We start from the raw sequence: 17,541 nt of genomic DNA, 5'->3' as shown, positions 1-17,541 counted from the left end.
AACAAATGGAAGCATGTACCATGCTCATGGATTGGAAGAATTAACATTATCAAAATGGTCATACTACCCAAAGCAATTTATAGATTCAATGCAATCCCTATTAGAGTACCCATGACATATTTCACAGATATAGAACGTACATTTCAGACATTTATATGGAACCATAAATGACCCCGAATAGCTGCAGCAATTTTGAGGAAGAAGAACAAAGCAGGAGGGATCACAATACCTGATATCAAACTCTATTACAAGGCCATGGTAATCAAAACAGCCTGGTACTGGCAAAAAAAGCAGGCACATAGACCAATGGAACAGAACAGAGAGCCCAGAAATAAACTCAAGTCTTTACAGTCAATTAGTATTTGACAAAGGAGGCAGGAACATAAAATGGAGCAAAAACAGCCTCTTCAACAGATGGTGTTGGGAGATCTGGACAGCTACGTGCAAAAAAATGAAACTCGATCACCAACTTACGCCATACACGAAAATAAACTCAAGATGGAGAAAAGACTTAAATATAAGTCGTAACACCATAAAAGTCCTTGAGGAAAACATTGGCAGGAAGATCTCAGACATTCCACGCAGCAACATCCTCACAGACATGTCCCCTAAAGCCAGGGACATAAAGGAAAAAATAAACAAATGGGACCTCATCAAAATAAAGAGCTTCTGCATGGCTAAAGAAAACAGCACCAAATTACACAGAGAACCAACAATATGGGAAAACATATTTGCCAATGATACCTCAGACAAGGGCCTGATCTCCAAAATATATAAGGAACTCACACAACTGCACTCCAGGAAGACAAACAACCCAATTAAAAAATGGGCAAAGGACTTGAACAGACACTTCTCCAAGGAAGACATACAGAGGGCCCAGAGACATATGAAAAGATGCTCAGCATCACTAGCCATCAGAGAGATGCAAATTCAAACCACAATGAGGTCCCATCTCACACCAGTCAGAGTGGCCAACATAAACAAATCCACAAACAAATGTTGGAGAGGTTGCGGAGAAAATGGAACCCTAGTGCACTGTTGGTGGGAATGCAGACTGGTGAGTCCACTGTGGAAAACAGTATGGAATTTCCTCAGAAAACTAAAAATGGAACTGCCCTTTGACCCAGCAATTCCGCTGCTGGGATTATACCCTAAGAACACTGAAACACCAATCCAAAAGAACCTGTGCACCCCAATGTTCATAGCAGCACAATTTACAATAGCCAAGTACTGGAAGCAACCTAAGTGCTCATCAGCAAATGAGTGGATACCAAAACTATGATATATTTACACAATGGAATTCTACGCAGCAGAGAGAAAGAAGGAGCTTATACCCTTTGCAACAGCATGGGTGGAACTGGAGAGCATTATGCTAAGTGAAATAAGCCAGGTGGTGAGGGACAAATACCATATGATCTCACCTTTAACTGGAACATAAGCAATAGAAGAAAAAAGCAAACAAAATATAACCAGAGACATTGAAGTTAAGAACAATCTAACTATAGCCAGGGGGGAGTGGGGTGGGGACAGTGGGAAGAGGGGATTACAGGAACTACTATAAAGGACACATGGACAAAATCAAGGGGGAGGGTGGAGGTGGGGGAGGGAGGTAGGTTCAGCTGGGGTGGGGTGGAGGGATGGGAAGAAAAGGCATACAACTGTAATTGAATAACAATAAAAATTAATAAAAGAAACCTTAACTAGTCAAACCATGCTTGTGTATCCTGAAACTAATGAAAACCAAAGATGGAGAGAATCTTGAAAGTAAAAAGAGGAAATTGACACATGAAATATACATGGACAATAATGCACATGAGATACCTGGATTCTTCAATGAAACAATGGAGTCCAGAAGACAAAGGAATAACATTTAAAGGGTAAAAACATATATATCACAAAGAGAGATCTAAGATAGAACCAGAGTAGGTGGAAGATAAACCACCTCCTCCCAGGACCAAACTGGAATTACAACTAAATCATAGAGCCATCGTCCATACTAACTAACTGAAGACTAGCTGAAGAAAAGTCTTATAACTAAGGATTTATGGACAAAGCCACATCAAGAGTAGTAGGAAGGGTGGAATGAAATAAAGGCTGGCCCTATTCCCATGTGTGGTGGCTGAGTTTCTGGAGAAATATCTCAGCTTTGACAGGTTCCCCCTGGTAAGCATAGAGTCTAAACCCCAAGCCAGTCCCCCCAGTCCAGAACACCAGAGACAGGAGGAGGCACTCATATAACATCTGGCTGTGAAAAACAGCAGGGTTTCTCTCCACCAGGGAGAAATGAGAGTTTGCTAAAACCACATAACCACATTCTCAAATGGTCAAGGCATAAATTTCATGTACAGTCACCCACTCTGGGCTCTGGCAGAGGGAGGGTGGAGCAGACCAGAGTCATGTGAGCAGAGTCTGGGATTTGTGGCTCTGGGGAGAGAGCTGACTGGACAGCCACCAGGATCCTTGTGCTAGTCATTCTCCCACACCACAGACATCATATTTCTTGGGTGGAGCACTCCCCTCAGTGTGGCATCAGCCTGGGGGAAAGCAATAACTCCACACTCTGGAATCCCTTTCACCCCACAATGTACAGCTTACACCCTGCTAAGGTGTTGGCAGCATATGACACTGTGTATAGGTCTAGACACACTCAGGGGGTGTTAGTGACTGAGTGTTGTTTAGTCAGCAACTGCAGTTCACATGCCATGGTCAATGTTGAGCCTCATAGTCAGACAGCCTCAGGGTCTATCACATGCACAAATGGGCCACTAGCAACCAAGACTCATTTATAACAGGAGGGCCAACATAACACATACAAGAGACATTTCTGGAGCACCAGCTCAGGCAAACAACAGGACAGCACCACTGGACCCCACATGACACCTACTACATAAGGCCACCCCATAAAGACTGAGAGTCATAATAGATCTATCTAATACATAGAAACAAACACAAAGAGGCAGCCAAAATACAGAGATAAAGAAACATGCCCAAAATGAAAGAACAGGAGAAATCTCCAGAAAAAGAGCTAAGTAAAATAAGGCAAAAAACTTATCAGATATATAGTTCAAAGTAATGGTTATAAGGATGCTCAACAGCATGGAAAAAAGACATAGAAACCATAAAAAAGGGTCAGAAATTAAGAAAACAATATCTGAAATGAAGAATACACTGGAAGGAATAAACAGTAAGTTGGATGAAGCAGAGGACTGAATCAGCAATTTTGAAGACAAGGTTAAAAAAAAAAAAAAAAACACCCAATCTGAGCAGCAAAGAAAAGAGAGAATTAAAAAAATAAGGATAGTTTAAGGGACCTTTGGGACAACATGAAGCATAACAACATCTGTATCATAGGGGTACCAGTAGGAGAAGGGAGGGGGCAAGGGAGGGAGAACCTATTTGAAGAAATAATGACTGAAACCTTCCCTAATCTGGTGAAGGAAAATGGCACACAAGTCCAGAAAGCAAAGAGAGTCCCGAACAAGGTGAATCCAAAGAGGCCCACACCAACACATCATAAATAAAATGGCAAAGGTTAAATAAAAAGAGACATTCTTAAAAGCCACAAGAGAAAGACAGTTACCTACAAGGCAGCTCCAATTAGACTGTCAGCTGATTTTTAAACAAAAAACTTTTCAGGCTAGAAGAGATTGGCATACAATATTCAAAGTGTTGAAAAGCAAGGACCTACAACCAAGGCTACTTTACCCAGCAAGGCTATCATTTAAATTTGAAGGAGAAATAAAGAGCTTACCAGACAAGAAAAAGCTAAAGGAATTTGTTAAGACCAAACCAGTATTTCAACCAATGTTAAAGGGCTTGCTTGAAGAAGAAAGAAGAAAGAAGAGGAAGAAACAACAGAACATATAGTTAAATATATAGTTAAAAGAATAAAATGGCAATAAATACATACCTACCAATCATCACATCAAATGTAAATGGTTTAAATGTACCAATCAAAATGCATAGGGTAGCTGAATGGATAAGAAAGCAAGACCCATATATATACTGTCTACATGAGACCCAGCTTATAATGAAAGATACACACAGGCTAAAAGTAAAGAGATGGAAATGATATCCTATGCAAATGACAAGGAAAAAAACTGGGAAAGATACATTGATGTGCGAGAGATACATTGATAGGTTGCCTCTTGCATGCCCCTAACTGGGGACCTGGCCCACAACCCAAGCATCTGCCCTGACTAGGAATCGAACCAGAGACCTTTCAGTTCACAGGTCAGCACTCAATCCACAGAGCCACACCAGCAAGGGCAATTATATGTTTTTAATTTTAAAAAGAAAATGTGAAGGTAAAATACATATATTAAAGCTGAGAATATATGTCACCAATAGACATAGACAATTTCTTCAGGTATAAGGAAAGGACACCAAATGGTAACTCACATCTAGAGGATATAATTAGGAGCATTTGAATTAACACATATGTAGATAAGCACAAAGACTATATATTTTCTTCCCTTAAATCTTTAATTACTGTTAGTATTTATTACACATTCAGATGTGATATATATGAAAACTACAGGACAAAAGACAAGAAGCCAAATGGAACTGTGCAAGTACAAGATTCTTTTATGTCATGTGAAATAATTCAGCATTAATTCTATGTAGACAACAATAAGTTAAAGATGTATGTTATAATCTGTAGAGCAATCATTGGCAAATAATGAAAAGAGTCAAAATTTAAAAGTCAATAGAAAAATTAAAATGGAATACTGAAAATACTCAATTAACCTTTCTTCTTTTATTTTTATTTTTTTATTTTTTAATATATTTATTGATTATGCTATTACAGTGGTCCCATTTTCTCCCCCCACTCCACTCCATCCTGCCCACCCCCTCCCTCCCACATTCCCCCCCTATAGTTCATGTCCATGGGTCATACTTATAAGTTCTTTGGCTTCTACATTTCCTACACTATTCTTACCCTCCCCCTATTTTCCACCTATCATCTATGCTACTTATTCTCTGTACCTTTCCTGCCCTCTCACCCTCCCACTCCCCTATTGACAACCCTCCATGTGATCTCCATCTCTATGGTTCTGTTCCTGTTCCAGTTGTTTGCCTAGTTTGCTCTTGTTTTTGTTTTAGGTGTGGTCGTTAATAACTGTGAGTTTGCTGTCATTTTTACTGTTCCTATTTTTGATCTTCTTTTTCTTAGGTAACTCCCTTTAACTTTTCATATAATAACGGCTTGGTGATGATGAACTCCTTTAACTTGACCTTACTTGAGAAGCACTTTATCTGCCCTTCCATTCTAAATGATAGCTTTGCTGGATACAGTAATCCTGGATGTGGGTCCTTGCCTTTCATGACTTGGAATACTTCTTGCCAGCCCCTTCTTGCCTGTAAGGTCTCTTTGGAGAAATCAGTTGACAGTCTTATGGGAAGTCCTTTGTAGGTGACTGTGTCCTTTTCTCTTGCTGCTTCTAAGATTCTCTCCTTCTGTTTCATCTTGGGTAATGTAATTAGGATGTGCCTTGGTGTGTTCCTCCTTGGGTCCAGCTTCTTTGGGACTCTCTGAGCTTCCTGGACTTCCTGGAAGTCTATTTCCTTTGCCAGATTAGGGAAGTTCTCTTTCATTATTTGTTCAAATAAGTTTTCAATTTTTTGTTCTTCCTCTTCTCCTTCTGGCACCCCTATAATTCGGATGTTGGAACGTTTCAAGATGTCCTGGAGGTTCCTAAGCCTCTCTTCATTTTTCTGAATTCTTGTTTCTTCATTCTTTTCTGGTTGGATGTTTCTTTCTTCCTTCTGGCCCACACCGCTGATTTGAGTCCCAGTTTCCTTCGCATCACTATTGGTTCCCTGTACATTTTCCTTTGTTTCTCTTAGCATAGGCTTCATTTTTTCATCTGGTTTTCGAAAAGATTCAACCAATTCTGTGAGCATCTTGATAACCAGTATTTTGAACTGTGCATCTGATAGGTTGGCTATCTGTTCGTTGCTTAGTTGTATTTTTTCTGGAGCTTTGAAGTGTTCTGTCATTTGGGCCATTGTTTTTTTTTTTTGTCTTGGTGCGTCTGTTACTTTAAGGGGCGGAGCCTTAGGTGTTCCCCGTTCCCCGGGGCGGGGTAATGCTGGTTGCTGCACTGTTACACTGTACGTGGGGGAGGGGCCCAGAGGGAGCAATGGTGCCCGCTCCACTCTCCACCAGATTTTAATATTTCATTCCACTACCCACATTCAAACTGGGGCCCTCTGGTGCTGGTTCCCGAGTGGGTGGGCTTGTGCACACTCTAGGCCCCTGTGGGTCTCTCCCATGACCTCTCCTGTGAGGCTGGGAGTTTCTCCTGCTGCCGCCCCAACCCCCATGGGCGCTTTCAATCAGAGGTCTGAGCCTTTATTTCCCCGCGCTGGAGCCCTGCGTTGCGAGGTCTGCTTTGCTCCCCGCCATTTGTCTGGTTTATCTGTGCGCGAATGTGGGGCCGCAGGGTCTGCTAGTGGTCAGACTGCCTGCCCCATTCGTCCCACACTCCGCCAGTCTCGGTCCCACCACGACCACATGAGTCCTCTCTGCCCTGGCTGCCTGTCTCCACCCCTCCTACCGGTCTGGATGAATGTTTATTTTTTATTTCCTTGGTGTCGGACTTCCTTGCCATTCGATTTTCTGTCAGTTCTGGTTGTGTGAGGAGGCGCAGTGTGTCTACCTACGTCACCATCTTGGTTCTCCTCAATTAACCTTTCAAAAGAAGGAAAGGAGCAATATATGGGGGGAAAATGTGTGATAAACAGAAAACTAAACAGCAAAATGATAGACCTAAATACAAATAGATGAGTAATTACACTAAACCACCCTGGCTGGTATGGCTCAGTGGATTGAGTGCTGGCCTGCAAACCAAAAGGTCACTGGTTCGATTCCCAGTCAGGGCACATGCCTGGGTTTGCGAGCCAGGTCCCCAGTAGGGGGTACACGAGAGGCAGCCATACACTGATGTTTCTCTCCTTCTCTTTCTCCTTCCCTTCCCCTCTTTCTAAAAATAAATAAATAAATCTTTTTAAGAAAGTAATTACATTAAACCAACTATATTAATACACTCAATGCAAATGATCCAACCATAACAAATAATAATTAGAGGTGGACTGATTGTATTAAAAAGCAAGACTCAGCTATACAAGGTCTGTCCATAAAGTATCTGCCATGTAATATGGAAACTAGAGACATTTATTAAAGAAGATATAAGATACAAGAAACATTATACATAGGACAATGATTCCTCAGCCCCCTTCAAAGTAGGCACCTTCAGACCTCACACAGCTCTCCCAATCACCATCAGTTGCCCCATCGTACAAGGTCTGTCCAGAAAAAGTCCAGCTATTGTTAATATAATGAGAACAATTTGTGCAACATTGATGTAATCTGGCAGCCAAGGAGAGTGGACTGCAATGTGCATGCATGAACAATGATGACTTCACAGTACTAGTCAGTGGGATCTGCAGACAGTGTTGAGTGAGCATGTGTACTGTGTGGCCATCACATTCAAAATTACTGAGCCAGTAAAGCAATTAATCTGCATAAAACTTTCCATTAAGCTTGAGCATTCCCCTGCAAAAACTATTCCAATGATTCAGAAGGCTGCAGCGATGGGCAATTGGCAGCTTCATCATGACAACATGCCTGCTCAGGCATCACGTCTCCTGCAGAATTTTTTGGCAAAACTTCAAATCACCCAGGTGATGGCCTCCCAACAGCCCAGATTTGGCATCCTGCAACTTCTGGCTTTTCCCAAAACTATAATCACCTTTGAAAGGGAAGAAATTTCAGACAATCCATGAGATTCAGGAAAATATAATGGGACAGCTGATGACGATGGGGAGAACTGTGTGAGATCCCAAGGTGCCTACATTGAAGGGGACTGAGGCATCACTGTCCTATGTACAATGTTTCTTGTATCTTGTATCTTCTTTAATAAATGTCTCTATTTTTCATAGTACATGGCTGGATACCTTCTGGGCAGATAGATCTCTTATACCTGAAAGATATTTTAAAGGGTAGAGATATGTTATAATCATGCCAAATGCTTTTTCAAATTTTCCTTAGTAATTGAACACAATTTCTGCACCACCTTTTTATGCCATTTTAGGCTTAAAACTAAAGATCCACTGCATCTCATTGCAATATTAAAAGGTAACCAAAAGTCAGAAAGAAGTCTTTGAAAATCAGATCTGGTATCAGAAAATTAAAGAGGAATGTAATAGAGTAAGCACATGCATGTTAAATGAGGGAAAGTGAATTGAGAAAAACAACTAAAAATGAGCTTAATGAGTTGGAAACAATGTTGTTAACCAGGGGTGTGCAACCTCTTGGCATTTCTGGGCCACACTGGAAAAGAAAGAACTGTCTTGGGCCACACATTAAACACACAAACATTAACAAAAATGGATGAGCAAAAAAAAGGTCTGTGCATAATCTTCATGATATCCACCACCACAGATATGCAAAAAAGTCCTCACATAATAACCCCAATTATGCAGTAGCCCTTTCAATAATCTTGTAAAATCATCAAGCAGGTCCCAAGTTTGTGATCACTAATATAGAAAATGTACATATCTAAGTAATAAAACTAGTCATGTTTTAAGTAAATTTATGATTTTGTATTGGGCTGCATTCATAGCCATCCTGGGCTGCATGCAGCCAGCGGGCCAAGGGTTGGACACCCCTGTTGTTAACTGTAAACACCCAAGTATGTCTCCGCAGGAATTAAGTCAGGATTCAACTATGAGTATTTGTTAAATGAAACATAGTGCAAATACATTTGTGCCAGACCAAAGGCAATGGCTTTACCTGACAGGGTGAAGGAAAATGCAATCTGAACATTGTTTCTCCAAACTAAAGCAAGGTTTTTTGTTGAGTGAGTAATGTAAATGGTTGATTTATGAGTTCCAGAATGTTCAGACAGAAAACTGAATGTACCCTCTGAGCAGTCATTTGTTGCTCTGCTAAGTGGAAAGCAAGAGAATACTCATATTTCCCAAATGTCCAAGAATATTCATGTCAGCAAGAACAAACCATGGTGTTTGTGCAGAACAGGCTGAGAGGGTCAGTTCTCACACATGAGGAAATGAGCTACCATCTGAATCTAAAAGAGATACTGTCTTATGTCCTCTCCTTGCTGAACACATGAATAGAGTCAAGGTAAAGAATGAAGACAGAATACAATGAAGAATGAAGAAATTATTTGGATCCATTGGATGCTCTTATAATTGCTACATTTAACTGGAACGTAATCAACAAAATAAAAAAGCAAACAAAATATAACCAGAGACATTGAAATTAAGAACATTGTAACAATAGCCACAGGGGAGTGGGGAGGGGATGGATAGTGGGGAGAGGGGTCTATAGGAGCTAATATGAAGGACACAAGTACAAAATCAAGGGGGAGGGTAGAAGTGGGGGAGGGTGGTGGGACTGGCTGGGGTGGGGTGGAGGAAAGGGGAGAAAATGCAGACAATTGTAACTGAATAAAAATAAATAAATTTTTTAAAAAGAAAATAAATAAATAAAATTACTAAACTCAAAAAAAAAAAAAAGAAAATCTATTGCTTTATCATGAACTCATTGAATTTAATTCAACACATTTGAGTTCCTACCAGTGCCAGGTATTGCTATCTAACTTGAGGATAGTTTCAGTAAAGGCAACTGTAAGTGTAAAGACCATGAATAGGAGTTTTCCTGTCATATTTAAGAAACAGTGGAGAGGCTAAGGAGGCTGGCATGGAGTGATCAAGAGGAAGAAAATTAAATAATGAGGTAAGAGAGAGAACAAGGGACAGATCATATAGGGCCTTGTGGGCCATTATAAGGAGAAACCTTTGTAGAATTTTGAGTAAACGTGTCTAGCAATCATTCTGAGAAGAGACTGTAGTGGGCAGAGTGGAAGAAGGAACAGTGAAGAATCTAATGCAATAATGTAGGTAAAAGATGATGGTGGCAGATCCAAGATGGCTGCAGAGTAGCTGGAAGCTCAGCACACTTACTTCCAGACCCAGACCGGTCTTGCAGCTAAACTATAGAGCAATAAACTTGAAAATCCAACTGAGAGTGAGAATGTGTGTGAGTGAGTGTGTACATGGACAAGTATGCAGGCGATATGCTTTAGTGGGCAAGAGCCTGCCCACCTGCAGGGCACTCAGAAGTGAGCGGCCCAGGCTCTCCTAGTGGAGCAGCAGCTGCTCAACCCGTCATGTCTGGCTGCACAGATTTGGGGAGGGAACCATTTTAAGAAATTTAAAATATCCTCCTTTGGAATAAGCCTCCAAAGCACCCACATCTTGGCACCCTGAAGTGTCTCTGTGCTTTCCACCCTGGCAAGGCCATACACTCTGATGCTGCCAGGAGTCAGGATCTGGGGACTGCGGTACTTAATGGGGAAGGGGCTACCACCTCCCTGACCCTGGGCACCATGGGAACTACAAACAGGACAGAATCCGACTGAGGAGGCTGTGGTTTGGCTCAGGAGCAGTGAGCTCCAGGAGAAGAGAGATGGTTGAGTGGTGCTGGCTGCAGAAACAGTGTGATAGGAGCAGGCCTGCCCAAAGCTGAGAATCACTGGAGGGAGTGGTGAGAGCGCCCCACCACCACCCTGTGATATAGTGTTGTTTCTGGATTCTTCACAGCACCATCTGGGAGAGATCCAGAGAAAACCTTTCTCTAAAACTGTCCAAGGCTCTGGCAGGCTGTGGCTACCTCTGACCAAGAGATACTTTGTGCTTTTGGGGGAGGGGGGGAGTGCAGAGAACAGGCCCTCCAGGGCTTGGTGCTGCAGTGTGGGGGCCACACCGAAATTCTTTTAAAAGAGGAGCTGAGGCAAGCCTCAAGACTCAGCATGGACCCTGTGCTCCCATGCTGCGGCACACATTTGCAGCAGCTCTGCCAACAAAGAACTAAGAGGGATAGAGTCATGTTGAAGAGGCTGTGTGAACTGACCCAGCACAGCTGGTGAGCAGGGAACTGCACAGTGGAGAGTTCAGGCACAAGTCTCCTGTGAGAGCAGCAGGCTGGGGACTCGATGGCCAGGAGCTGAACATCTGAGACTCACCACAGCCAGGCAGGTATCCTCACAGGCAGGTGTGCCTAACCCCCATCTATGGGATTACAGGCTCTGCATATCAGTGAGGCCAAGATTGGGAGACCCTGCTGGGTGCATATCTGCAAGGGAAAGAAGGAAAAGCTCTGAAAGGGCCCTTTCTACTAGACACTACAAGTTACACTGTTCCTCAGGCCATGATCTGCTGAAACAAGCAGAGCAGAGAGATTAGAGACAGGCGCCACAAGGGGTGTTCAGGGCCCCAACCAGTCTTGGTGCCTAGAGAGAGCTGCTGTTGTGCCAGGCAGGAAAAAGCTACCCCCTTTACACAGATTGGCCCCTCACAAGAAACAGACAGTTGATTCACCAGGAACCATTATTATTGGAAAGAATCTGGGACAGACCATGATGTGTGATGGAGCAGGGTGGGGAGGTGGGCAGGGAAACATTCCCACTATCTTCCCTGAAGACTAAATAGCACCACCCTGGTGGTGACCCAGGGTTCCCACCCTCCCAATCACACCACAGACCCCCTATGGAGGCAGGTGAAGGTACTGGCAGTCCTCTTAGGTCATTAAATGAACCACTGCTGGGAGGAGAACCAAGATGGCGGCGTAGGTAGACACACTGCGCCTCCTCACACAACCAGAACTGACAGAAAATCGAACGGCAAGGAAGTCCGACACCAAGGAAATAAAAAATAAACATTCATCCAGACCGGTAGGAGGGGCGGACACAGGCAGCAAGGGCAGAGAGGACTCGCGTGGTCATGGTGGGACCGAGACTGGCGGAGTGTGGGACGAATGGGGCAGGCAGTCTGACCACTAGCAGACCCTGCGGCCCCACATTCGCGCACAGATAAACCAGACAAATGGCGGGGAGCAAAGCAGACCTCGCAACCCAGGGATCCAGAGCGGGGAAATAAAGGCTCAGACTGAAAGCGCCCATGGGGGTTGGGGCGGCAGCAGGAGAAACTCCCAGCCTCACAGGAGAGGTCATTGGAGAGACCCACAGGGGCCTAGAGTGTGCACAAGCCCACCCACTCGGGAACCAGCACCAGAGGGCCCCAGTTTGATTGTGGGTAGCGGAGTGAAAGATTGAGGTCCGGTGGAGAGTGGAGCGGGCGCCATTGCTCCCTCTCGGCCCCTCCCCCACTCTCAGCATCACAGCACAGCAACCAGCATTACCCCGCCCTAGTGAACACCTAAGGATCCGCCCCTTTATGTAACAGGTGTGCCAAGACAAAAAAAAAAAAATGGCCCAAATGACAGAACACTTCAAAGCTCCAGAAAAAATACAACTAAGCAACGAACAGATAGCCAACCTTTCAGATACACAGTTCAAAACACTGGTAATCAGGAAGCTCACACAATTGGTTGAATGTGGTCACAAATTAGATGAAAAAATGAAGCCTATGCAAATAGAAACAAAGGAAAATGTACAGGGAACCAATAGTGATGTGAAGGAAACTGGGACTCCAATCAACGGTGTGGACCAGAAGGAAGAAAGAAACATCCAACCAGTAAAGAATGAAGAAACAAGAATTCAGAAAAATGAAGAGAGGCTTAGGAACCTCAAGGACATCTTGAAACGTTCCAACATCCGAATTATAGGGGTGCCAGAAGGAGAAGAGGAAGAACAAAAAATTGAAAACTTATTTGAACAAATAATGAAAGAGAACTTCCCTAATCTGGCAAAGGAAATAGACTTCCAGGAAGTCCAGGAAGCTCAGAGAGTCCCAAAGAAGCTGGACCCAAGGAGGAACACACCAAGGCACATCCTAATTACATTACCCAAGATGGAAACAGAAGGAGAGAATCTTAGAAGCAGCAAGAGAAAAGGACACAGTCACCTACAAAGGACTTCCCATAAGACTGTCAACTGATTTCTCCAAAGAGACCTTACAGGCAAGAAGGGGCTGGCAAGAAGTATTCCAAGTCATGAAAGGCAAGGACCTACATCCAAGATTACTGTATCCAGCAAAGCTATCATTTAGAATGGAAGGGAAGATAAAGAGCTTCTCAAGTAAGGTCAAGTTAAAGGAGTTCATCATCACCAAGCCCTTATTATATGAAAAGTTAAAGGGAGTTACCTAAGAAAAAGAAGATCAAAAATAGGAACAGTAAAAATGACAGCAAACTCACAGTTATTAACGACCACACCTAAAACAAAAACAAGAGCAAACTAGGCAAACAACTAGAACAGAAACAGAACCACAGAAATGGAGATCACATGGAGGGTTGTCAATAGGAGAGTGGGAGGGGGAGAGGGCAGGAAAGGTACAGAGAATAAGTAACATAAATGATAGGTGGAAAATAGACAGGGGGAGGGTAAGAATAGTGTAGGAAATGTAGAAGCCAAAGAACTTATAAGTATGACCCATGGACATGAACTATAGGGGGGGAATGTGGGAGGGAGGGGGTGGGCAGGATGGAGTGGAGTGAGGGGGGTGAAATGGGACAACTGTAATGGCATAATCAATAAATATATTTTTTAAATAATAATAAAATATGCTTTAAAAAAATGAACCACTGCTGGGACCTGGGCTGATGGAAAGCTTGGTGGGGACCAACCAAGTCTGAAGGAGACAGCCACAGACTATGGATGACTTGTAGTCTCGAACAGGCTGCCTAGGGCCAGACTAGGACATCTGACATTACCAGGGCAGATCCAGAAAGAGAAGACAGTGGTAAACACCATATGCTACTGAGACTCATTCCACCACAGTCTTCTTCATTATTTGTGTTATTTTTTTCTCCTGCATAACTTTTAAGCACTCACTTCTTTTTCTTCAAGCTTTTTCCTATTATTTCACTAGTTTTTTATTTTAGTTTATTTCAAATCTCATACTTTTCCCTTCTCTTGCCCCATTTTACTTTCTTTCTTTCTCTTACTTTTGTTTTAAAATTTATTTTTTTCTCTTACTATGCCTTGTTTCTATTCTGCACTCTTACTATTTCTCCCTGCTCCAGCCTCTCAAAAACATTTTTCTTGTCATTAGTCATCTCACTTTCTTTTTCCCATTCTTAAAATATCTTTATTCTCTCTCCACTTTTATCAATCTTTGCTCATTTATTCTTGATATGGTGGTTGTTGTTGCATTTCTTCAATTTTATTCCTAGATCTTCACTATTTTTGTATTTCAAATCTCAAATTTTATAGTTCCCCTCTCCTACTCCATTTTGCTGTCCTCCTGCCCTTTCTTTTTTTCATTTTAAAATTTACTCTTTCCCTGTCTTAGCCTGGTTTTCATTCCTCATTCTTAGTATTTCTTCTCCCTCTATCTTCTCAAAATCACTTTTCTTTCCTCTAGACATCTCATAAGATTTTTTCTTTTTTTTTCCTTGTTATTACCATTCCACTAGTAATAATCTTTGCTCATTTGTTGTTGATATTGCTGTGGTGGGTCTTTTTCTCCAATTTTGCTCCTATTTTTTCAATATTGTTTTTACATTTTTTAAACCTCACACTGTACTCTTCCCTTTTCTTACTCCACTTTGCCTCCTTCCCCCCTTTTTAATTACAATGTAAATTCTATTTTCTTTCTTCCTTCACCTTGTTTCTATTTTCTACTCTTATTATTTCTCCTCCTTCTACCCTATCAAAATCATTTTTCTTTCATCTAGTCATCTCATATTCAGTTTTCCTTTCTTATAATAGTCTTAAACTCTTTACACCTTTATTAATGTTGTCTCATTTGTTGTTGATAGTGTGGTTGTGGGTGGGGGTTATTACAGCTGGTGTAGGTTTTGTTTCCTGGGTTTTTTTGTTTGTTCTGGCAGTAACGGTAAAACAGCATACAAGACATGGTCAGAGGTGTAACTCTCAGTCAGTCAGCTGGAGGGAAGACCCATGAAGAATGACCCAACAACAATTAAAACCCAATTAATACAAGACAGCCCACAGAAACAGCCTAAAGGGCATCCCAAGCACATCTAGCTCAGGAGATCAAGGAGACTACACCACTGAGTCCCAAAGGCCTCCTACCACAGAAGGCCACAACATGAAGACAAAGTGTCAAAGCAGATCAATCTAATATGTAGAAACAAACACGAAGAGTCACCTAAAATGGGGAGACAAAGAAACAATCCCCAGTCAAAATGAAAGGAGGAATCCCCAGAAACAGTGCAAAATGAAACAGAAGCAAGTAAACTATTAACCATTGAATTTGAAATAAGGAAATCTTCACGACCTTGAGAAGAGCAGTTTAGTAAAGTGGTGAGGGTGAAAGCCTGTCCGGACTGGCTTCAAGAGAGAATGGACATTCCAGCCAAGATGGAGGCGTAGGTAGACACACTGTGCCTCCTCACACAACCAAAACAAGGACAACAACAATTTAAAAACAAAAAACAACCAGAACTGACAGAAAATCAAACTGTATGGAAGTCCGACAAATAAGGAGATAAAGAAGAAACATTCATCCAGACCAGTAGGAGGGGCAGAAACAGGCAGCTGGGGCGGAAAGGACCCACGGCAAGGTGGCAGCTGGCAGACCCAGTGAGGTGGCGGATTGTGGAAAGGGGCAAGCCAGGCTGCAGCTAGCAGACCCCACAAGGTGGTGGCTGGCAGACCCTTCGGCCCCACATTTGTGCATAGGTAAACCAGGAGGAACAGCAGGGGACCAAAGCAGACCATGCAAACCAGGGCTCCAGCGCGGGGAAATAAAGACTCAAACCTCTGATTGAAAACACCCATGGGGGTTGAGGCTGCAGCAGGAGAAACTCCCAGCCTCACAGCAGAGGTCGTTGGAGAGACCCACAGGGGCCTAGAGCCCACCCACTCAGGGAAGCAGCACCAGAGGGGCCCAATGTGATTGTGGGTAGCAGAGGAAGTGACTGAAATCCGGCAGAGAGTGGAGCAAGCACCATTGCTCCCTCTCGGCCCCTCCCCCACTTACAGCGTCACAGCACAGCAAGCAGCATTACCCCGCCCTAGTGAACACCTAAGGATCCACCCCTTTATGTAACAGGTGTGCCAAGACAAAAAAAAAAAAATGGCCCAAATGAAAGAACAGATCAAAGCTCCAGAAAAAATACAACTAAGCAACGAACAGATAGCCAACCTTTCAGATACACAGTTCAAAACACTGGTAATCAGGAAGCTCACACAATTGGTTGAATGTGGTCACAAATTAGATGAAAAAATGAAGGCTATGCTAAGAGAAACAAAGGAAAATGTACAGGGAACCAACAGTAATGGGGAGGAAACTGGAACTCCAATCAACGGTGTGGACCAGAAGGAAGAAAGAAACATCCAACCAGAAAAGAATGAAGAAACAAGAATTCAGAAAAATGAAGAGAGGCTTAGGAACCTCCAGGACATCTTGAAACGTACCAACATCTGAATGATAGGGGTACCAGAGGGAGAAGAGGAAGAACAAAAAATTGAAAACTTATTTGAACAAATAATGAAGGAGAACTTCCCTAATCTGGCAAAGGAAATAGACTTCCAGGAAGTCCAGGAAGCTCAGAGAGTCCCAAAGAAGCTGGACCCAAGGAGGAACACACCAAGGCACATCCTAATTACATTACCCAAGATGGAAACAGAAGGAGAGAATCTTAGAAGCAGCAAGAGAAAAGGACACAGTTACCTACAAAGGACTTCCCGTAAGACTGTCACCTGATTTCTCCAAAGAGACCTTACAGGCAAGAAGGGGCTGGCAAGAAGTATTCCAAGTCATGAAAGGCAAGGACCTACATCCAAGATTGCTCTATCCAGCAAAGCTTTCATTTAGAATGGAAGGGCAGTGCTCACTTCAGCAGCACATATACTAAAATGGAACGATACAGAGAAGATTAGCATGGCCCCTGTGCAAGGATGACATGCAAATTCGTGAAGCATTCCATAGAATGGAAGGGCAGATAAAGTGCTTCTCAGTTGAGAGGTCAAGTTAAAGGAGTTCATCATCACCAAGCCCTTATTATATGAAATGTTAAAGGGACTTATCTAAGAAAAAGATAAAAAATATGAACAGTAAAATGACAGCAAACTCACAGTTATTAACAACCGAACCTAAATACAAAAACAAAAGCAAACTAAGCAAACAACTAGAACAGGAACGGAACCACAGAAATGGAGATCACATGGAAGGGTATCAACAGGGGAGTGCGAGGGGGAGAGAGGGGGGAAAGGTACAGAGAATAAGTAGCATAAATGGTAAGTAGAAAATATACAGGGAGAGGGTAAGAATAGTATAGGAAATGTAGAAGCCAAAGAACTTATATGTATGACCCATGGACATGAACTATAGGGGGGGAATGTGGGAGGGAGGGGGTGAGCAGGATGGAGTGGAGTGAAGGGGGGAAATGGGACAACTGTAATAGCATAATCAATACATATATTTTTAAAAAGAGAGACAATAGAAAGAGATGAATTTGAGACTACTAGTGTAGACAACTCTATGAATTCTTATGCAGATGGAAAATGGGATTGTAAGTGGGGTCAACAGAAGACTACTGTAAACTGATGGGATGAAAAGTATGTCTTTATGCTGATGAAA

At 42.7% G+C, this 17,541-nt stretch overlaps 1 non-coding gene across 1 annotated transcript; it reads left to right on the top strand.

Annotated features, from left to right (window-relative positions):
- The first annotated feature begins 16,788 nt into the window (after positions 1-16,788).
- On the top strand, positions 16,789-16,894 carry LOC112300136 (U6 spliceosomal RNA). The gene has a single exon (XR_002974360.1). It is a non-coding gene; the product is annotated as a U6 spliceosomal RNA (small nuclear RNA).
- Positions 16,895-17,541: the final 647 nt, after the last annotated feature.

The sequence above is a fragment of the Desmodus rotundus genome, chromosome X (assembly GCF_022682495.2).
Source record: "Desmodus rotundus isolate HL8 chromosome X, HLdesRot8A.1, whole genome shotgun sequence".
In the NCBI taxonomy this organism is placed as follows: domain Eukaryota; kingdom Metazoa; phylum Chordata; class Mammalia; order Chiroptera; family Phyllostomidae; genus Desmodus; species Desmodus rotundus.
This window is presented reverse-complemented; position numbering and strand designations above follow the sequence as displayed.